Source organism: Ctenopharyngodon idella, chromosome 19, assembly GCF_019924925.1.
Source record: "Ctenopharyngodon idella isolate HZGC_01 chromosome 19, HZGC01, whole genome shotgun sequence".
Classification (NCBI taxonomy): domain Eukaryota; kingdom Metazoa; phylum Chordata; class Actinopteri; order Cypriniformes; family Xenocyprididae; genus Ctenopharyngodon; species Ctenopharyngodon idella.
In genome coordinates, this window is record NC_067238.1 from 7,808,540 (window position 1) to 7,826,036 (window position 17,497).

At 41.2% G+C, this 17,497-nt stretch overlaps 1 protein-coding gene across 1 annotated transcript in view; it reads left to right on the forward strand.

Moving 5' to 3' along the window:
* st3gal1l3 (ST3 beta-galactoside alpha-2,3-sialyltransferase 1, like 3) overlaps positions 1-17,497 on the forward strand; it is a 110,327-nt gene that overhangs the window by 31,160 nt on the left and 61,670 nt on the right. The window lies entirely within an intron of this gene.

The window sequence follows — 17,497 nt, forward strand, 5'->3', positions numbered from 1 at the left end:
CTACATTATTTTCGAATGTATAATAAAATGTAATTTTAAAATGTAAATGTAAAATTTATAAACATACACTAGAAAAAAACATTACTGGTGTGCCTCTTGAGACAAAACAACAGCACTGACATATTTTAAGATATGTCAGTACAAGTTGCGGTAACGCTTTCGATTACAGCCCGGAAAGTACTGCGTAATTACAACGTAATTTTCTATCTTTACCTATAAAGTAAGTATGTGTAAGTATAGGGGGACAATATGTAAAGTCTTGGGAATTAAGGAGTAACCAGGAAAATAAAAAATTATTTATACTGTAAGTATTTTAGAACTAATGGGTACTTATACTATTATGATAGACAACAATCTTACGTTTGGGAGCAATTTAGCGAGAAAGTGCATTGATTGTTTCAAGGCAAGTAGAAAGAACTACTGCAATCTTTTTTAATACATGGGGAAATATACTTTTGTTTCATGTAGTTACAGGGTAAGTATGACATTGCGGGTCGTAAATTAAAGTGGTGCTTGTTACACTCTTGTTTCATGTAGTTACAGGGTAAATATGACATTGCGGGCCGTAAATTAAATTGGTGCTTGTTACACTCTTATTTCATGTAGTTACAGGGTAAGTAATAAAAAAAACGCAAACAATCTGATATCACTTGGAAAACTTTATTTGAAAAACAGCTTATTTCAAAACTTAAAAATTTTAAGTTACAACACTTCTTATTTGTTTCTCTTGCTTGGCTTCCTCCTCCTCTTGTTCCTCTTCTTCTTTTTCTTTCTTTCCACTGATGAATCTTAAGAGGGAATCCCATGTCATTTGCTATTCTGCTATTCTGTACACCCGGAAATGTGCTCACCGTTTACTCATCATTTACCCTCATGCCATCTGAGATGTATATGACTTTCTTAAGATGAACACAAACAAAGGTTTTTAGAAAAATAAATAATATCTGGGAACGCTTTATAATGCAAGCTCATGTGTTCCTAAAAGTTGAACAAACGGCACATACAGCAATAACTACAGTAATCCATACGACCCCAATGGATGAATCAATGTCTTCTGAAGTGAAATGATACGTATTTGTAAGAAAAATACCAAATATTTTTAAATTTTAAACTTTCAACCAACTGTCACCTGCGCGTGCATGAGAGGGTTGAGAGTTCATGCTTGACATAACTTGAAGCGTGACGTAAGCATGCCGATGTCAGATGCCGTCAGTTTTTTTTTTTTTTTTTTTTCTGTGTATTTTGCTCACAACAAAATACACAGAATAACAGGTAATGATAATGAGAAACAAAAAAGACAGAATAACAGAGACAGCAGTTCTCGCGCGATTTTCACATGAATCTCCCACGAGAACGTCATGAAAGCTTCACGCTCATTACAATATGCTTCGTCGAACGCAAAGTCGACTCTCATGCAGGCGCTGGTGACAGTTGGTCGGAAGCGAAAAGATGAATAGCCTAAACCATGACAAAATTTCTGGGTGTACTGTATTTTCTTTTAATACAGAATAGCAATGGGATTCCTTCTTAAGATTCATCAGTTGAGAAACAAGAGGAGGAGGAAGCCAAGCAAGAGAAACAACAACAACAACAACAACAAAAAGGGACAAAACGTGTTACTTTCTGTCAGGACTTTAGAATTTAAAATGAAAAGTTGATTTTAAAAAATGAATAAATGAATAATACTAAGTGCTGTAGACCTGTTTTTAATTAAGTTGTTTTTCAAATGAAGGTTTCAAAGCCAGTGATATCAGATTGTTTGTGGGTTTTTTTTAGTACTTACCCTGTAACTACATGAAATAAGAGTGTAACAAGCACCACTTTAATTTAAGGCCCGCAATGTCATACTTACCCTGTAACTACATGAAACAAGAGCGTAACAAGCACCACTTTAATTTAGGGCCCGAAATGTCATACTTACCCTGTAACTACATGAAACAAAAGTATATTTCCCCATGTATTAAAAAAGATTGCAATAGTTCTTTCTACTTGCCTTGAAACAACTTAATCAATGCACTTTCTTGCTAAATTGCTCCCAAACGTAAGATCGTTGTCTATCATAATAGTATAAGTACCCCTTAGTTCTAAAATACTTACAGTATAAATAATTTGTTATTTTCCTGGTTGTTACCCCTTTATTCCCAAGACTTTACATATTGTTCCCCTATACTTACATGTACTTACTTTATAGGTACACTATAATTATCAAAAGTTCCGCTGTAAATTCGTTGTAATTATGCAGTACTTTCCAGGCTGTAATCTAAAGCGTTACTCAAGTTGCTTTCAGTTAAAACAGCACAAACATTCATTTTAGTCTAGGACTAGCTTAAGCCTTGTCTGTGAAACTGGGGGTAAATTCGTAAGCACATAACACAAGACACTTCTCTTTAAAAATATAAATGAGACTTTATTGATTATTCTAACACATACTAACTGAACAGTGAAATTAATTAAATGAAATGAGCTTGTTTCACTCAAATAATAATGAAAGTTCATTGTACTTAATAGAAAAAAGTTGCGTGAACTCAAAATTTGATTGTAGTAAGCTGAACTTAATATGATTGAGTGGCAGCAGATTTCTGATTCCCAGCATGCTTTGCATCAGACTGAAAATAAATTTTGCAATTAAGTGTTGTTTTGTGTGTTTTTGCACAAGATTAACATAAGGGGACATAAGTTAATGTTTAATGTTGTGTTATGTTGGGATTACAGGGGGTTCTGTTATGTTAGTTTTGTAGGGTTACCATTGTGGTGAAGAGTAGAGCCTGTGGTTAGGTTGAAGGTGGGCTACAAAACTTTTAAGACCATATACTGTATGTTGTTTGATTTTATACATGCTAGTATATAATGATTGTCTCTTTGATAGTTATAATAGCATGTGTTATTTGCTAGCTAACATTTAACCATGAAGATCTGAATTCGATGTTTAGGTAAATGAACTGTATGTAATTAACATTATGATGAGTGGGGCGATGCTAAGAACAATGCCGGTGACGTGATTGTTAATAAGAGACACCTGTGCACCACACTGGCATTGCTCCGCTTCCACGGCTCTTGGCCCTGCCCCACTTGTTAAAAAAAATTTAAGTTCTACTTGAATTTTTTGAGTATTCTGAACTTACTGAGTTTTACAGTGCTCCTGTTCTGTCATCATTTTGTGCTAATGTTAGGTTTTGCTTAGTCTTATGTAACTGTATTACTTTGAGTTTGATGAACTTATACCATTTATGGCAATCGGTTTCCTCAAACCATTTAAGTAATGATATAGTTTTTAAGACATATTTAGATTTGTTACCTGAATTCAAACTGAATGAATAAAATAAACTTAAAATCTTTAAGTTTAGTTAACTCTAATGATTGACTAAACCAACACTAAAATATAAGTGAATTTAACTCATTGTGTATGAGTTTACAGTACTCACACTTATTGGTTTTAAAACTTAAATGGTTTACAGCATTTCCTCAAATGGTCTGAGTTACCGTAACTTATCGGGTTTGACAGTGTAAGATCTAACACAAACACACGCATGCACACATTCACATTAGTTGCAGAAAGAAAGAGGAAAGAAAGAGTTTTAAGAGAGTGAGATGATGAGATCCCAAGTTTCTAGCTATATATGCAAGTCGTAAGACCTGATCTGAATGAACCATCAATCATTAATTTAACAGCTCTATCGCTTCTTAGGCGGGATTATTAGACTTTATATCAGTGCACCAGTTCGGCTAGAATCTGGAGGTATACTTGTGTCTGTTGTTTGTGTCTTTAAATGGGGATTCCCTTTGTTGGCATCTTTGGCTTGGAGAAGGGTGTTTTAACCTGTGCTGAAGGTCTTTTTGTGTCTGGATTGATGTCGTGGGAAGCCAATCGTGTCTGGTGTGCTGGCGGATGAATGGAGTCTCCCTAGTGGCTGAAGTTTGAAGTTTTGAGGCAGGCAAAGACTGTAGAGTCGTTGATTAACCTTTGTGGCAAAACTTAAGTAAGTAAGTAACTAAGTAAAGTTTATTTATATAGCGCCTATCACAGACAAGGAGGGGTCACAAAGTGCTTTACAATAAAAATAAACAAATAAAATAAATAAACATAAATATACTCTACAAATACCATCAATACAAACAGGCAAATCGTATTGTTAATTAAAAGCTTGTCCAAAAAGATGCGTCTTTAGATGTTTTTTAAAAGACTCCACAGAACCCATAGTTCTCAACTTTAAAGCAAGAGAGTTCCAGAGTCTTGGAGCTACTACACAGAAAGCACGATCACCTCTTGTCTTAAGATGTGTTCTGGGAAGTTAAAAGGTCTTGGCCTGAAGGCCTCAGAGACCGACCAGGGGTGTGTGCATGCAAAAGATACGAGGGTGCTTGACCATGCAAGGCCCTGTAAGCAATAACTAAAATTTTGAAATGCACTCTAAAATTAATAGGAAGACAATGAAGAGCTTTAAGCACAGGAGTAATATGTGACCTCCTGCTGGGCCTAGTCAAAAGCCTGGCAGCTGCATTCTGTACAATTTGTAATCGATCCATAGAAGATTTGTTCAAACATGTGTACAAAACATTACAATAGTCCAGTCGTGAAGAAATAAAAGCATGAACAAGCATCTCCATTTCTTTTTTCGAAACCATAGATCTAATCTTAGCAATGTTCCTGAGATGGAAAAACAGGAACAAACTACAGTCTTTACATGACTGTTAAAACACATTGATCTGTTAAAAATGACACCCAAATTTCTTATGTCACCACAATCAGAGGATAATAGACCACCAATGACCTGCCTAATGTTAGGGGTAATGTTGTCTGGGGCAATAATCAACACCTCAGTTTTATCTGTATTAAGTTGCAGAAAATTGTCTGCCATCCATTTGTTAATGTAGACTAAACATTCCTGCAAAAGAGACAGTTTGTCTAGTCTATCAGGACTAAAAGACATATATAATTGAATGTCATCAGCATAAAAATAAGATATTATTTTAAAACTGCTAATTATCTTGACAAGAGGAAGCATATACAGGTTAAAAAGCATGGGGCCGAGCACAGAACCTTGTGCCACACCACAGTACAAAGAAACAGAATTTGACGTGAAAGAACCTATGGATACAGAAAAACTACTGTCAGAAAGATAAAAAGAAAACCAGTCCAGAGCTGACCCAGAGATGCCCACCAGACAGTTCAGTCTACCAATCAGAGTGCAGTGGTCAACAGTGTCAAATGCTGTGCTGAGATCTAGCAAGACCAGCAGAACATTCACCTGTATCAGCAGACATCAAAATATCATTTGAAATGGAGGGCCATTTCAGTTGAATGGTTTTTACGAAAGCCAGACTGAAATTTATCACAGATATTATGAGCCTCCAGAATATTATTTAACTGCATTGCCACAACTTTTTCTAAGATTTTAGAGATAAAAGGCAGTTTAGAAATAGGCCTATAATTGTTAAATAATGTTACATCAAGATTGCTCTTTTTCAAGACAGGCTGAACAACAGCATGTTTAAAACAACTAGGAACCTGGCATAGTCTAAGACATAGGTTTATAATTGAAACCAAACACGGGCCAATAGATGTAATGGATTTCATTAACAGAGATGTAGGCAAAATATCCACAGGGCTCTGGGAAGGCTTCATCGTACCCACTAACCTAATAATGTCATTCAGGGAAATGGGACAAAATGAGTCCAAAATTGAATGTCTTTGTTCTGTAAATGGGGTTTGCTGATGGTGCAATGCCTGCTCTAACACCCATAACCTTGTCCACAAAATGAGACAAAAAATTATTGCAATCATCAGAAAACACAGGAACAAGAGATGTAGCAGGAGAAACAATGTTGTTAATAGTCTCAAACAAAGTTTTAGGATTCCTTTTGCAGACAGATATCAGTTTAGTAAAATATGAAGCTCTAGAATCCTTGATCATCTCGTTCAGATCTATCAAGAGCTCTTTAAGATGCAGGCGGTGGACTTGGAGCTGAGTCACTTTCCATAGACGCTCAGTTTTCCAACAGACTCGTCTAAATCTGCAGATGGCGTCATTTATCCACGGTGCTGTATTAACAGCAGGAATTAGTCGAGTCTTAAGAGGAGCCATTCTATCCAGCAGCAAGGTGCAGTGCTCATTAAAAGACTGTACAGAAGCACCAATGTCACTTGAAATAAGAACCAAGCTTGAGTCAAAAGCGGCTGAGAAGTTCTCAACAACAAGCTGGTTAATTATGCGAGAGCAGGACGCTCGCTTAACAGGCAGATGATCCTCGTTACAAGGAAGATCAAATAAAATGCATTTGTGATCACTAACAAATATATCTTCAATGCAAATACTGTTAGTGTTAAGACCATGAGAGAGAACTAGATTGAGCGTATGCCCCTTACTATATGTCGGAGCAGAGACGTGTTGAGTGAAGTTAAATGATTCCGTAATGTTTAAAAATTCAGAAGCAGTATTGCAGGCATCATCATCCACATGAATATTAAATAATCACTCTGTTTGGCTTAATAATGGATGATAAGAAGTCAGTAAAGTCACTCAGAAAAGAGGACGCTGGCCCAGGCGACCGGTAAACTAAAATACAGTAAGATGAATTTGAACAACCAACCTTAGTCATCTGTAGTTCGAATGAAGAGTACATACCAGCGCTCATTGACTGACACATAAGATGCTTTTTAAAAATCACAGCAAGTCCTCCACCACGGTCTACGAGTCGTGCTGATAGAAGAACAATCCACAGGACGGAGCTCAATCAAGTGACAGTACTCCATACTCCGTTGCCATGTCTCTGTCAGCAACATAAAATCCAGGTTTTTGGAAGTAAAAAAGTCACTGAGCAAAAATGACTTGTTTGAAATTGAACGGGCGTTTATCAAGGCCATCTTGAGTGGTGCAATAGCAACACCTGAAGCAGAGGGAGAGGCTCGTGGCAGGGTTTCTCCAGGGCAGAGGGACCAGAGCCAGGGAAAACAGCACGAAGACAAGGCGATCTGAGGCCACTGTCAACAAGCCCCAACTTCAGGATCTTTTTAAGATATACCTGCCTCCCAGCCCTTTTTCCTAGCCTTCTCCGCCGCTTCTTTGTGTGTCACATTAGTTCTTCTCCATTCCGCATACAGGCAACAGGTGTAGATGGACATATGAACGGGGCTGAAGACGCACCCGGACCACTCCAGGTAACGTTACATACACCGCCGCACTTCTCCATGGAGGATCGGATCAAAAGCATTGTTTGGCGATCGTACACCCATGCAGCAGACATGACATTTGTGGACAAACTTAACAGCAATATAGTGCAAAAAACATATAAAACTAGACGGGATGAACAACCAGCCACAGCGGCGAAGCCAACACAGGTGCCATGCCGGAACCGGAAATTGCAGTTTAGTGACTGTTACCTTAGAAGTAACTTAGAACCTTAGTTAACTTAGAACTCGAGCCTCTCATGAAAAAGAAAGGAATCTAAGTAAAAGAAAGAAAAGTGAGATGAGAGTAGTTGGATGGCTTGAATGAAGCTGTTTGTTTTAATCTACCAAATCTTGATCTGCCTCGATCTTCGACTCTGTCTCTGTCTAAAGCTTTGTTAGTGTCCTGAGATTTTAAACTCAAATGTCTGCCCATCCACTTGGATGAGTTCTGACCAATTAGGTATTGTCTTTAGCACAAAGGTGATTTTCTCCTCCTCTCGCCATAAATTACATGTTACATGACAGGTCACTTGGTGTCTCAGCTTTCCCGCTCTTGGCAGAAAGTACAGTTCAGGCATGATTTCTCTAAAAAGAATACGATACATTTTACACAGATTTCATTCATGCCATCCTTTGAGTTATTAGAAATCAATCAAGCACATAGTAAACAACACACTCTTCCAATCTAACATTCAAAAGTTATAACAATTACATAAATTGTGAGTGATCTGAGCATAATGGTCACAAGTATAGGTTGTAGACATGATACAGAATTATGCAGTTGAATGATGTTTGATTACAAGTCCATCTAGAAATGTTTTGGAACGATCTGATGTATTTTTGATATGTAAAATCTGAATCTCTGTGGGTTTTAAGAGATTTGAATCCTGTTTTTCAGAGATCATTCAAAGGTCTTGTAGGAAAAGAAGGTCTGTCTTATTTCTCTGTGTCAGGAGGTCAAAAGTCACTGGCGTTAACCCATGGTTTTCCTTATGCAAGTCACAATGTGAGGTCTTTTCAACCATTAGTCTTGGGTTTACTGCCCAAAATTGACAACGTTCTTCCTTAGCTAGGAAGCGTGCATGGCCATAAAGTACTTAGCTGGGGGTTCCTAGACTGAATGGCATCCCAAATGGAAGATTCTCTGATTTAGGGTCCTGAGTGTTGATTCAGAATTCTATGGAATATTCTGTTTGAACGAATCATCTGCAAGATTCATTTTTGTCTGGTTCACCCTCAAATCCTACAATGCATACCCGTTTCTGATAAAATCAGATAAAACTATAGCTTGAATGTGCCTTCCTATGAACAGTAGAAAGTTTTTCAACGCTATAGTGCATGTTTAAATTGTACAATAAGAAACTGACCTGATATTAGCGAAGAAATCCTAATTTCAGTTGTTAAGAGAGCGTAAGTCTTCTCTTGATGAAAAATCCAAGATTAGCAGCACTTATAAATGGTACAAGAATAAATTAACCTGATCTTGGGTAAAGCAATCCCCAACTTTCAGCTTTAAATGTATTAATCTGATGAAGAAATCTCAGATTAGTGGCATGAATTAAACTGAGTGACGAAGAAATCTCACTGCATTATTGTTAATGGTGATTTGAGCAACGCTCATTCCTCAGAACGAGTTACTTATTATTGTTTTCATATTGATCAGCTCATGTGAAACAATTGCATCGAATTAACAGTGTTAATGCTAGCCTAGCTAACTAGTAATTCGCCATTGTCTGTGAAGTGAATGTACATGCGGCACATACCTGAGTTTCCCATGCGGGTTTACAGTGGCTCAAATGCTGCTCCATTTGTGCTGACTGTGAACATGGATTGGTTTCCTTAGCGATGCGTGACCCGGAAGGTGTAAGCAGGCTTTTCCGGTTCAATCTGATAACAGTGCAATATGTCACAGACCTTTGTGTAAACAAACAGACCGCATGTAGCCAAAGCTAGCTCTTTAGCAGCCCTACAGGTATACAAGTTAAAGCCCTTTACATCAACTTTTAGCTGTTAGCATCTGACTAACACTTATGCTGCTCTCAGAATTATCGTAAATACGAGTTTCCTAGGAAAAAAATGCACATGAACACCCTTCCATTTCAAAACTTCAATGCAATGAGCTCGTAATCACGACTTCAGAAGTGGGAATTATCAAATTTACGAGAGCATGTGAAGGCAGCATTAGATACGGTGTGAGTGTAATGTGTTAAACCATTCCTCTCTCTCTGCCTCTCAGTCTTGGTTACACCCTCTGTTTGAGCTCTCTCATACTTTTCTGTCTCATTTAGGTTGGTCCTACCATTTTGACTTTACTCCTCCTCTATTTTTATTTTATTTTATTTATTTACCTTTGCTTAGCCTGAATATGCCTATTAGGCTAAGTTGAATTTAATTAAATTTACAATTTAATTAAATCAATTTGTTTATTTACCTTTCCTTTTAGTTTTCTGCAGCTAAAAGGACATTCTAATTTTACTTTTACCTTATTTTAGTTAGTTTACCATCACCATCTTCTCTCTCTCTGTCTGTATAGGAATATAGTAGTTCTAGGAACTGTTGTTTACTTAATGAGCTATACAGGTTATTAGTAGCCTAATCTCTGTTTCTTCTCTACTCCTCCTCACTCATCAGTACCAGGCCTAGTTCATTGAGTATGGTTACCGTTCAAATGCACTGTAGGCCCCCAGAGAGAACTAGAAATACTTCCCATTGTTTCTGTTTATTGACCTTGAGGAGTTTGGTGCGTCCACTAGCTTAGCTATCAGACCCCTATGGTTTTATGAGTCTACTGCAGCATTTACTTGAACAAGTGACACCTGCTTAGCTTTCTCCTAGCTTAAACCATAATAAACTAAAACTAAACTAAAATAGGTAAAACCTTCCTTTCTTCCTTTCCCTTTCTGATTCCATCTTATTGTTTTTTTGTTTTTTTTTTGTTTTGTTTTATTTGTTACCCTCGTTGTGACCAAACTGGTGAGAAGAACCATTAGTTTTGAATACTAGTTTGACTACATGTACAGCCCGTCATTAGCTGACTGCTTACAGACTATCAACACAGACCGTCACCACCTCTGTACGAATTTGCATTTGCCTTTGCCATGTCTCTCTCGTGTTCCCACAAGTGTACCAGTATGCCTCAGACATCCAGCCCTGCCCCAACCAGGACCATCTGGAGACCCGGCAGAGCAGTGTGATGGACATCCTTCAGCCTGAAGCAGCCAATGACCTGTAACAGCAGAGAAAGGAACAACGAGACAGCAACACAAGTGGATTCCACCAGCCACCCAGTCTGAGCAACTAAGAGCTGACCAGCATCATCTTCTCCTTGGCCCATGCTCTTACGGGCCTCCGACAGGAGGTAAATGAACTAAAACTGTAAGTCAAAGAGCTCCACTCTGCTCAGCGGGAGAAGACATAAGACATGTGCAAGGACGCTGACAGAATTGAGCAACTGAAGGAGATCACCGGTCCTCAGGAGGCTCTGACAGCTGCTGGGCACTGAGAGCAGCTAGATAACTCCAACAAACAAGACCTTGAAAGAGAACTGTTTCACACAAAGAACTTAAAGAGAGAGATGCTAATGCTATAGCCCTTGACGGCCATCCGCGTGCAGCCAGAGCTGAAGTCCAGACCTTGACTCAGCAATTCTGCAGCATCAAAGAGGAGCTTAACATGGTCCAAAAGGAACTGAAACATACTAACAACTGCAAATGGACCCCACAAGGAAAAGGTACCCTGCTGAACTTTACATCAGCAGTGCAAACTCCCCCAACCCTGCACACAGACACAAAAGGGGGAGGAGTCAAACACTTCACCTAAACGCTTCACCTGCTAAACACTTCACCAGCCAGTTTCCTGAGAGCCTCTGTAGCCATAGAAGGAGAAGGATTAATTCAGACAAACCCTGAAACAGCACATGAAGTGACATTCAAAGACCTCCAGCGAATGGCCAGACACATCCCTGCATTCACACCAGAGCTTGCAGGAGACCACGGTGTCTATGCCTACCTACGAGACATAGATTTTCACCTGCAGTCTTTGACCAAGGTGACACACCATGACAGACTATATCTTCCCTGGATCACTTCCTGACCAGAGTTGCAATGCTTTCTGGCTCGGCAGCCAGGAAACATCCAATCAGACTACCAGCAGCTGAAACAAGACATCATAAAAGAATTCTCAGAGTCTGATAGTGGACTGATTGCTGCCCTAGACACCAAACAGGGCAGACATGAAACTCCCTATGTTTACTACCACAGACTCAGACAAGCTTACTTCAGAGCTTGCAATGAATCTGGGGTGGAGGAGGACACCAGCTTCAAGAGCCTTTTCCTCTGAAACCTCCACCCTTTTGTAAGTCACCATTTAGGCATTATGGCCTGCCTCCACACAATGCCTATTCAATAACTGCATGACCTGACACAGAAGTCTTTTAACAAACACAAAGCCTCATAAAAAAGGGTTTGTAACACTCCAACAACTGTGAACTGCAAAACCCAGAACCCAAAGCTGGCACCAGAAGGCACACAGCAATGCACAACCATGCAAAACCCTTCTGCAAAAGGCTCCTACCCAGCCGAGGACAGAACTGTCACTATGGCAACAGACCCAGGTATCAGACCTAACACGGGGAGAAGCTATGGATGGGAGCATTCTCATCGACGGATGACAGGTGATACTGTCAAGGCACCTGCTACCTCAACACCTGCTGAGCAAGCTCAGAGACCTGAACCTTGCTACCAGCTATTTCAGCGGCCAGGGAAACCACCACAACCTCCAGCCCTGCATGCCAGGTATGTGTCTGATCTTCCTGCATCTTCGTCATCGCTCACTGTTGTCTACAGGACAGACAATAATGTGCGAAAGTGGGGATTGTAACGACTGGATTGATCAGATACACAATTGTTACACAAAAGTTACAACAGCTCACCCATGCAGACTCTGTGAGAGAACTATCACCATTTGCTCCCCTCATACATTTCAAAGACACTTGAGAGATAGTGCCTGCTCAGAAAAGTACAGGCTACAAGAAAAATACATGCATTCCCATTGAAATGGAATCCTTTCCACTAATTCATTGACAAATCTGCCTAAATGAATGACAATGAATGCATTTCCCCTGTACATTTTGTGTATTATTACTGTTTGTATATTGTTCTTTTGTATATTTTATAGTGTTTTGCATGCCTGATGACACTAGATACTGTAGCCCATCTAAGTGGTGTCTCATTTCAAAATACTTGCTATTTAATGACTCACACTTTGGTGAACATCACCTTCTCATAGAGGGCAGTGCATGTTTGTTATATAAATGGATAAATGGACACAAACTCCCAGTTTACTCCCCTCATGCAATGAGTTCGCTTTCAAACAAAGGAACTTTCCCACTTGAGAATTACACCTTTCTCACTGGTCAAGCCAAAACTCAAAGGTGTGACCTTTGTGGAACTTAAAAGCAAACACAAGATTCCCTCCGCTTCTTGCTGCTTCTACCGATCTGTTCACATGAGACCTCACCTGGCCCACAGACAGCACAGCCCTCATCAGCAAGCCATGCACAACATGTTTGACCACAACAGGGTCAAATTAACAGCGAAAGTTTGTCATTATTTCTTTATTCATCACAGAAGATATTGTTTACAACTTCAACACCCTCGGACCGAGCCATCAAGTATTTCTCCCGAGACTACATATCCGGACGCTCTTCAACAGCTAAGGCATTTGCAAGTATAGAAGATTTGAACACTAAATGGTGATTTAATATTAAGTTGTGAACCCCCTTTTGTTAACAAAGGTACAATATAGTTAGAAAGTAGGTGATGCACCGATACCATTTTTTTTAAGGACCGAGTACGAGTACTGATACTTTTTTTTCTGGTACTCGCAGATACCGATGCCTATATACATTTATTAATTTCTTTTTTTTTTCCCTTCCTTTTTTTTTTTTTTTGGTGATGTGGCAGTTTTTCAAGTACAACACAGTGAGACTAATGAATGTAGGACAGCTTCTTTATTATTACTCCAAATGTAATAATGTTTAGTGCTCGTCACAAACTAATAGCATAAATTTCAATGTCCAATAACCTTCAAATGGCACACTGCCCCTTTAAGACCGAATCCATGGCTGTAATGTACTCTGACACATATCCTGTTTTCACCCACCTGTTTACGTCCACTTAAGCCATAATCGACTGTCTTTACGTGAGATACTCCACACGATGAACATTTTGACAACTATGTGTGCATTTGACCATTCAGGCGCAAGGAGAACCGATCGCGCGCAAGAAAGAGAGAGAGCGCGCACGAGAGAGAGAGAGAGAGAGAGAGAGAGAGAGAGCACTTCTGGTGTGTGTCATTCAGCACGATCCCGTCTATCCCGCCTTTAGTAATCGATAACGAATTGTGATTAGATGGTAATTTTGATCTATGACGAATTGATTGGGCTGCTCTTGCATGACAGAACACTACTACTAGCCTACTCGTTCTGTGATCACCCAGTTGTAACGAAATTTTAGGAAAGATGAAATACGGAACAAAACGATTTTTTCTTAATAAGTCAGGACACTAAAAATAGAGCTGAAATACAGGACTGTCCCGGGAAAAACAGGACGTCTGGTCACCCTAACACAACCGAAAGTGTACAGTGAAATATAACATACTGTTAAATACGGGTAAGCAACACTATAGGCTAACTGCAGCTAGAGGACTGTTCATAAGAATTAAGCTAAGTATGTTCTTCACAGCATTTGTTTTGTACCTCCTCTCAGGCACGTGCACACATAGACATAAAAGGAGGCTTGAGCACCTGCCCTTTTTCTTCCTTGAGAGAAAGTGCTAAGGTGCTTTTTTTTTTTTAATAAATGAATATATATTCCTGTTTGCGCACAGCTTTCCAGTCAAACAAATATATTTACTGAATAAAAAATACTATATATATCAGTTCGGCTATATATCAGTTCGAGTTCCCTCCGCGACACGTCATTCATTCCCGCATGCACGCGCGCCCCGCCCCACCTCGTGTTTGCTGCTGGCTGATAACTTGTGACAACTATGATCGGGAAAAGACAAGAGCTGTCTGGCGATGAGAAGCGAAAAAGAAAAAAGCCCTAGAATCCCATGCATCTCTTTCAGGTAGCCTATGTATGTTCACAAACATGTGAAAGTTTTGGCTATTTAAGGGTGAGATTATTTATACGTTTAACGCCGCGTTAATAATTTGACCACCAGCAACGCATCTGCCTGATTTGATACTAATGCAATTTGTCATATTATAATTTCAATTATTTTAATGTGCTATGCATTGCGTTTTGAACCATGGTAAAGATATCTGTAGGGCTGTCAATACCGGAAGAGGAGCATTCCATGGACGCAAATGCATAAACTGCATTATTAGAAAGTTTTCTAAGCATGCACGATTTATTAAAACCATTTAAAAATCATAATACAACATTGCATAATGCTATCATCCCTAAATCTACGCTTAGTTACACAGGAGAATACGTTGCATCAATAAAAGTTTAAACCCTCGCTCTGAGTGTGCATGTTTGATGTCCACATATTCTTGTTGAAGAAATTACAGTGGCTGTAGCATTTCTATAATAAAGTGGCCGAATATTATTATTATTTAACTAATGTTATATTTTTAATTATGCTGATTGGCCAAAACGTCTCAGGTTACAGATGTAACCCTGGTTCCCTGAGTAGGGAACGAGACGCTGCGTATAACGCATTGGGAACCTTCTGCGTGATAGCGTCATTGAAGCACTCATGTATCTAACCAATCGCGTAGCGAGACGTCAGAGGCAGGTGACGTCACGGACCAGGAAACTATAAAGCATACCCGGATGCGGAGATCGCTAGCTTCTGGGATAAGTTTGAAGCAAGCACTCGGTACGAGTGCTGGGGGTACGGCAGGAGACGCAGCGTCTCGTTCCCTACTCAGGGAACCAGGGTTACATCTGTAACCTGAGACATTCCCTTTCGTGGGAACTGTCGACGCTGCGTATAACGCATTGGGAACGCAATCCCAACTGTACTGTAGCTTCAAGTACTTGCCAATGTTAGCTTGACAATATAGAAGACCCCGGAGTGGAGCCGACATCCAGGTTATAAAACCTAATAAATATGTGCTGGCATGACCATCCAGCTGCATCACAGATATCATTAATGGAAATTCCAGACATCAAAGCTTTTGATGCCGCCATACCCCTGGTAGAATGGGCACGGACATTCAGTGGGGAAGGCTGTCCGGCCGCTTCATATGCAAGTGAGATGGCCTCGACCACCCACTTGCTCATCCTCTGCTTAGATGCTGGGCCCCCCTTCTTAGGGGACCCATAACAGACAAATAGTTGATCTGATTTTCGCCACAGGGCAGCTCTGTGGACATACGCATCCAAAGCCCTCACTGGGCAGAGCAGATTCAGCTTTTCCTGATCCGAAGTCTCAAAGGGAGGAGGATAAAAGGCCTGGAGCACAATGAGACCTGGGACATTGGTGGGGACCTTCGGCACATAGCCAGGTCTAGCATGAAGGAATGCCTTCACCATTCCTGGGGCAAATTTCAGGTAAGATGGAGCAACTGAAAGTGCTTGTAAGTCTCCTATCCTTTTCAGGGAAGTGATAGCAAGTAAGAAGATAGTTTTTAGAGTGAGGAATTTTTCTGGAACCTCCTCTAATGGTTCGAAGGGAGCCTCGGCTAACCCTTGCAATACCACGGCCAAGTCCCAGGCCGGAACCCTTGTGCGCACTGGAGGCCTCAACCTCAGTGTGCCACGGAGGAAGCGTGTGACGAGGGGGTCTCGTCCAACCGAGGAATCCCCCTCAAGAGGAGCATGATAGGCTGAGATAGCCGCAACATAGACTTTTAAGGTTGAAGGAGATAGGCCCTCCGAGAATTTTTCTTGGAGGAATCTTAACACGAAGCTTATAGAAGAGTGGACAGGGTCCGTATTATTTCGTCTACACCAAGTAGAAAATAAATTCCATTTATAGGAATATAGCTTCCTCGTGGAGGGAGCTCTGGAGTTAAGGATGGTCTCCACAACCTCAGTTGGGAGACCAGCATCTATGAACCTGGCCCCCTCAGAGGCCAGGCCCATAGCTTCCACAGTTCTGGGCGAGGATGTACTATCGTGCCACCCGCTTGCGACAGGAGATCCTGTCTGAGGGGAAGCTCCATTGGGGAGCCGTCTAGCAGGGACACTAAGTCCGAGAACCATATCCTGGTTGGCCAGAACGGGGCTACCAGTATTAGGCTGGCCCCCTCCTGGCGTACTTTCTCCAGAACCCCCGGGAGCAGAGCGAATGGGGGAAACGCGTACAGACGTAGCCTCGGCCACGTCTGCACCATGGCATCCAGACCCAGAGGTGCTGGGTGTGTTAGGGAGTACCAGAGTGGACACTGGGTTGATTCTCCCGACGCGAATAGGTCGACTTCCGCTTGACCGAAATTTCTCCATATGAGGTCCACCACTTCCGGGTGGAGTCTCCACTCCCCGGGCCTCGGCCCCTGTCTCGACAGGGCGTCTGCTCCCACATTTTGATACCCCGGGATGTAAGCTGCCCTTAACGAGAGCAGCTTCCCTAGGGACCACAGGAGGATCCGACGGTCCAAGTAATATAGTTGGCGAGACTGCAGACCCCCCTGATGGTTTATGTACGAGACCACTGACATGTTGTCCGTGCGGACCAACACATGGTGGTCTCTCAGGTCTGGGAGGAAGTGTTTCAATGCTAGAAACACCGCCATCATCTCCAGCCGATTTATGTGCCAGGAGAGCTGATGGTCCTCCCATAGACCCTGAGCTGAGCGACCACTCATGATCGCCCCCCAGCCCGTGAGGGAAGCATCTGTCGTAAGCATTACACGACGACCAGAAGTCCCCAGCACCGGTCCCTGGGACAAAAACCAGGGGTTTTTCCACATGGCCAGAGCACGAAGGCATCGCCGCGTGACTTTGATCATGCGAAAAGGATTTCCCCTCGGAGAAAACCCCCTGGTCTTGAGCCACCACTGTAAGGGTCTCATGTGCAGAAGGCCAAAAGGTATCACGTTGGACGCAGCTGCCATCAGACCCAACAATTTCTGAAACTGTTTTACAGTGAGTGACTGGCCTAATTTCACCCCTTTCACGGCTGCGAGAATGGAACTCACACGAGCAGGCGACAGATGTGCCCGCATCGTGGTGGAGTCCCAGACTACACCCAGATAATTGGAAGTCTGAGCTGGAACTAGCACACTCTTTTTGGCATTGAGCCTCAGCCCAAGCCTTTTCATGTGGGACAGGACAGCATCTCGATGCTGAGCTGCTAGCTGCTCTGATTGAG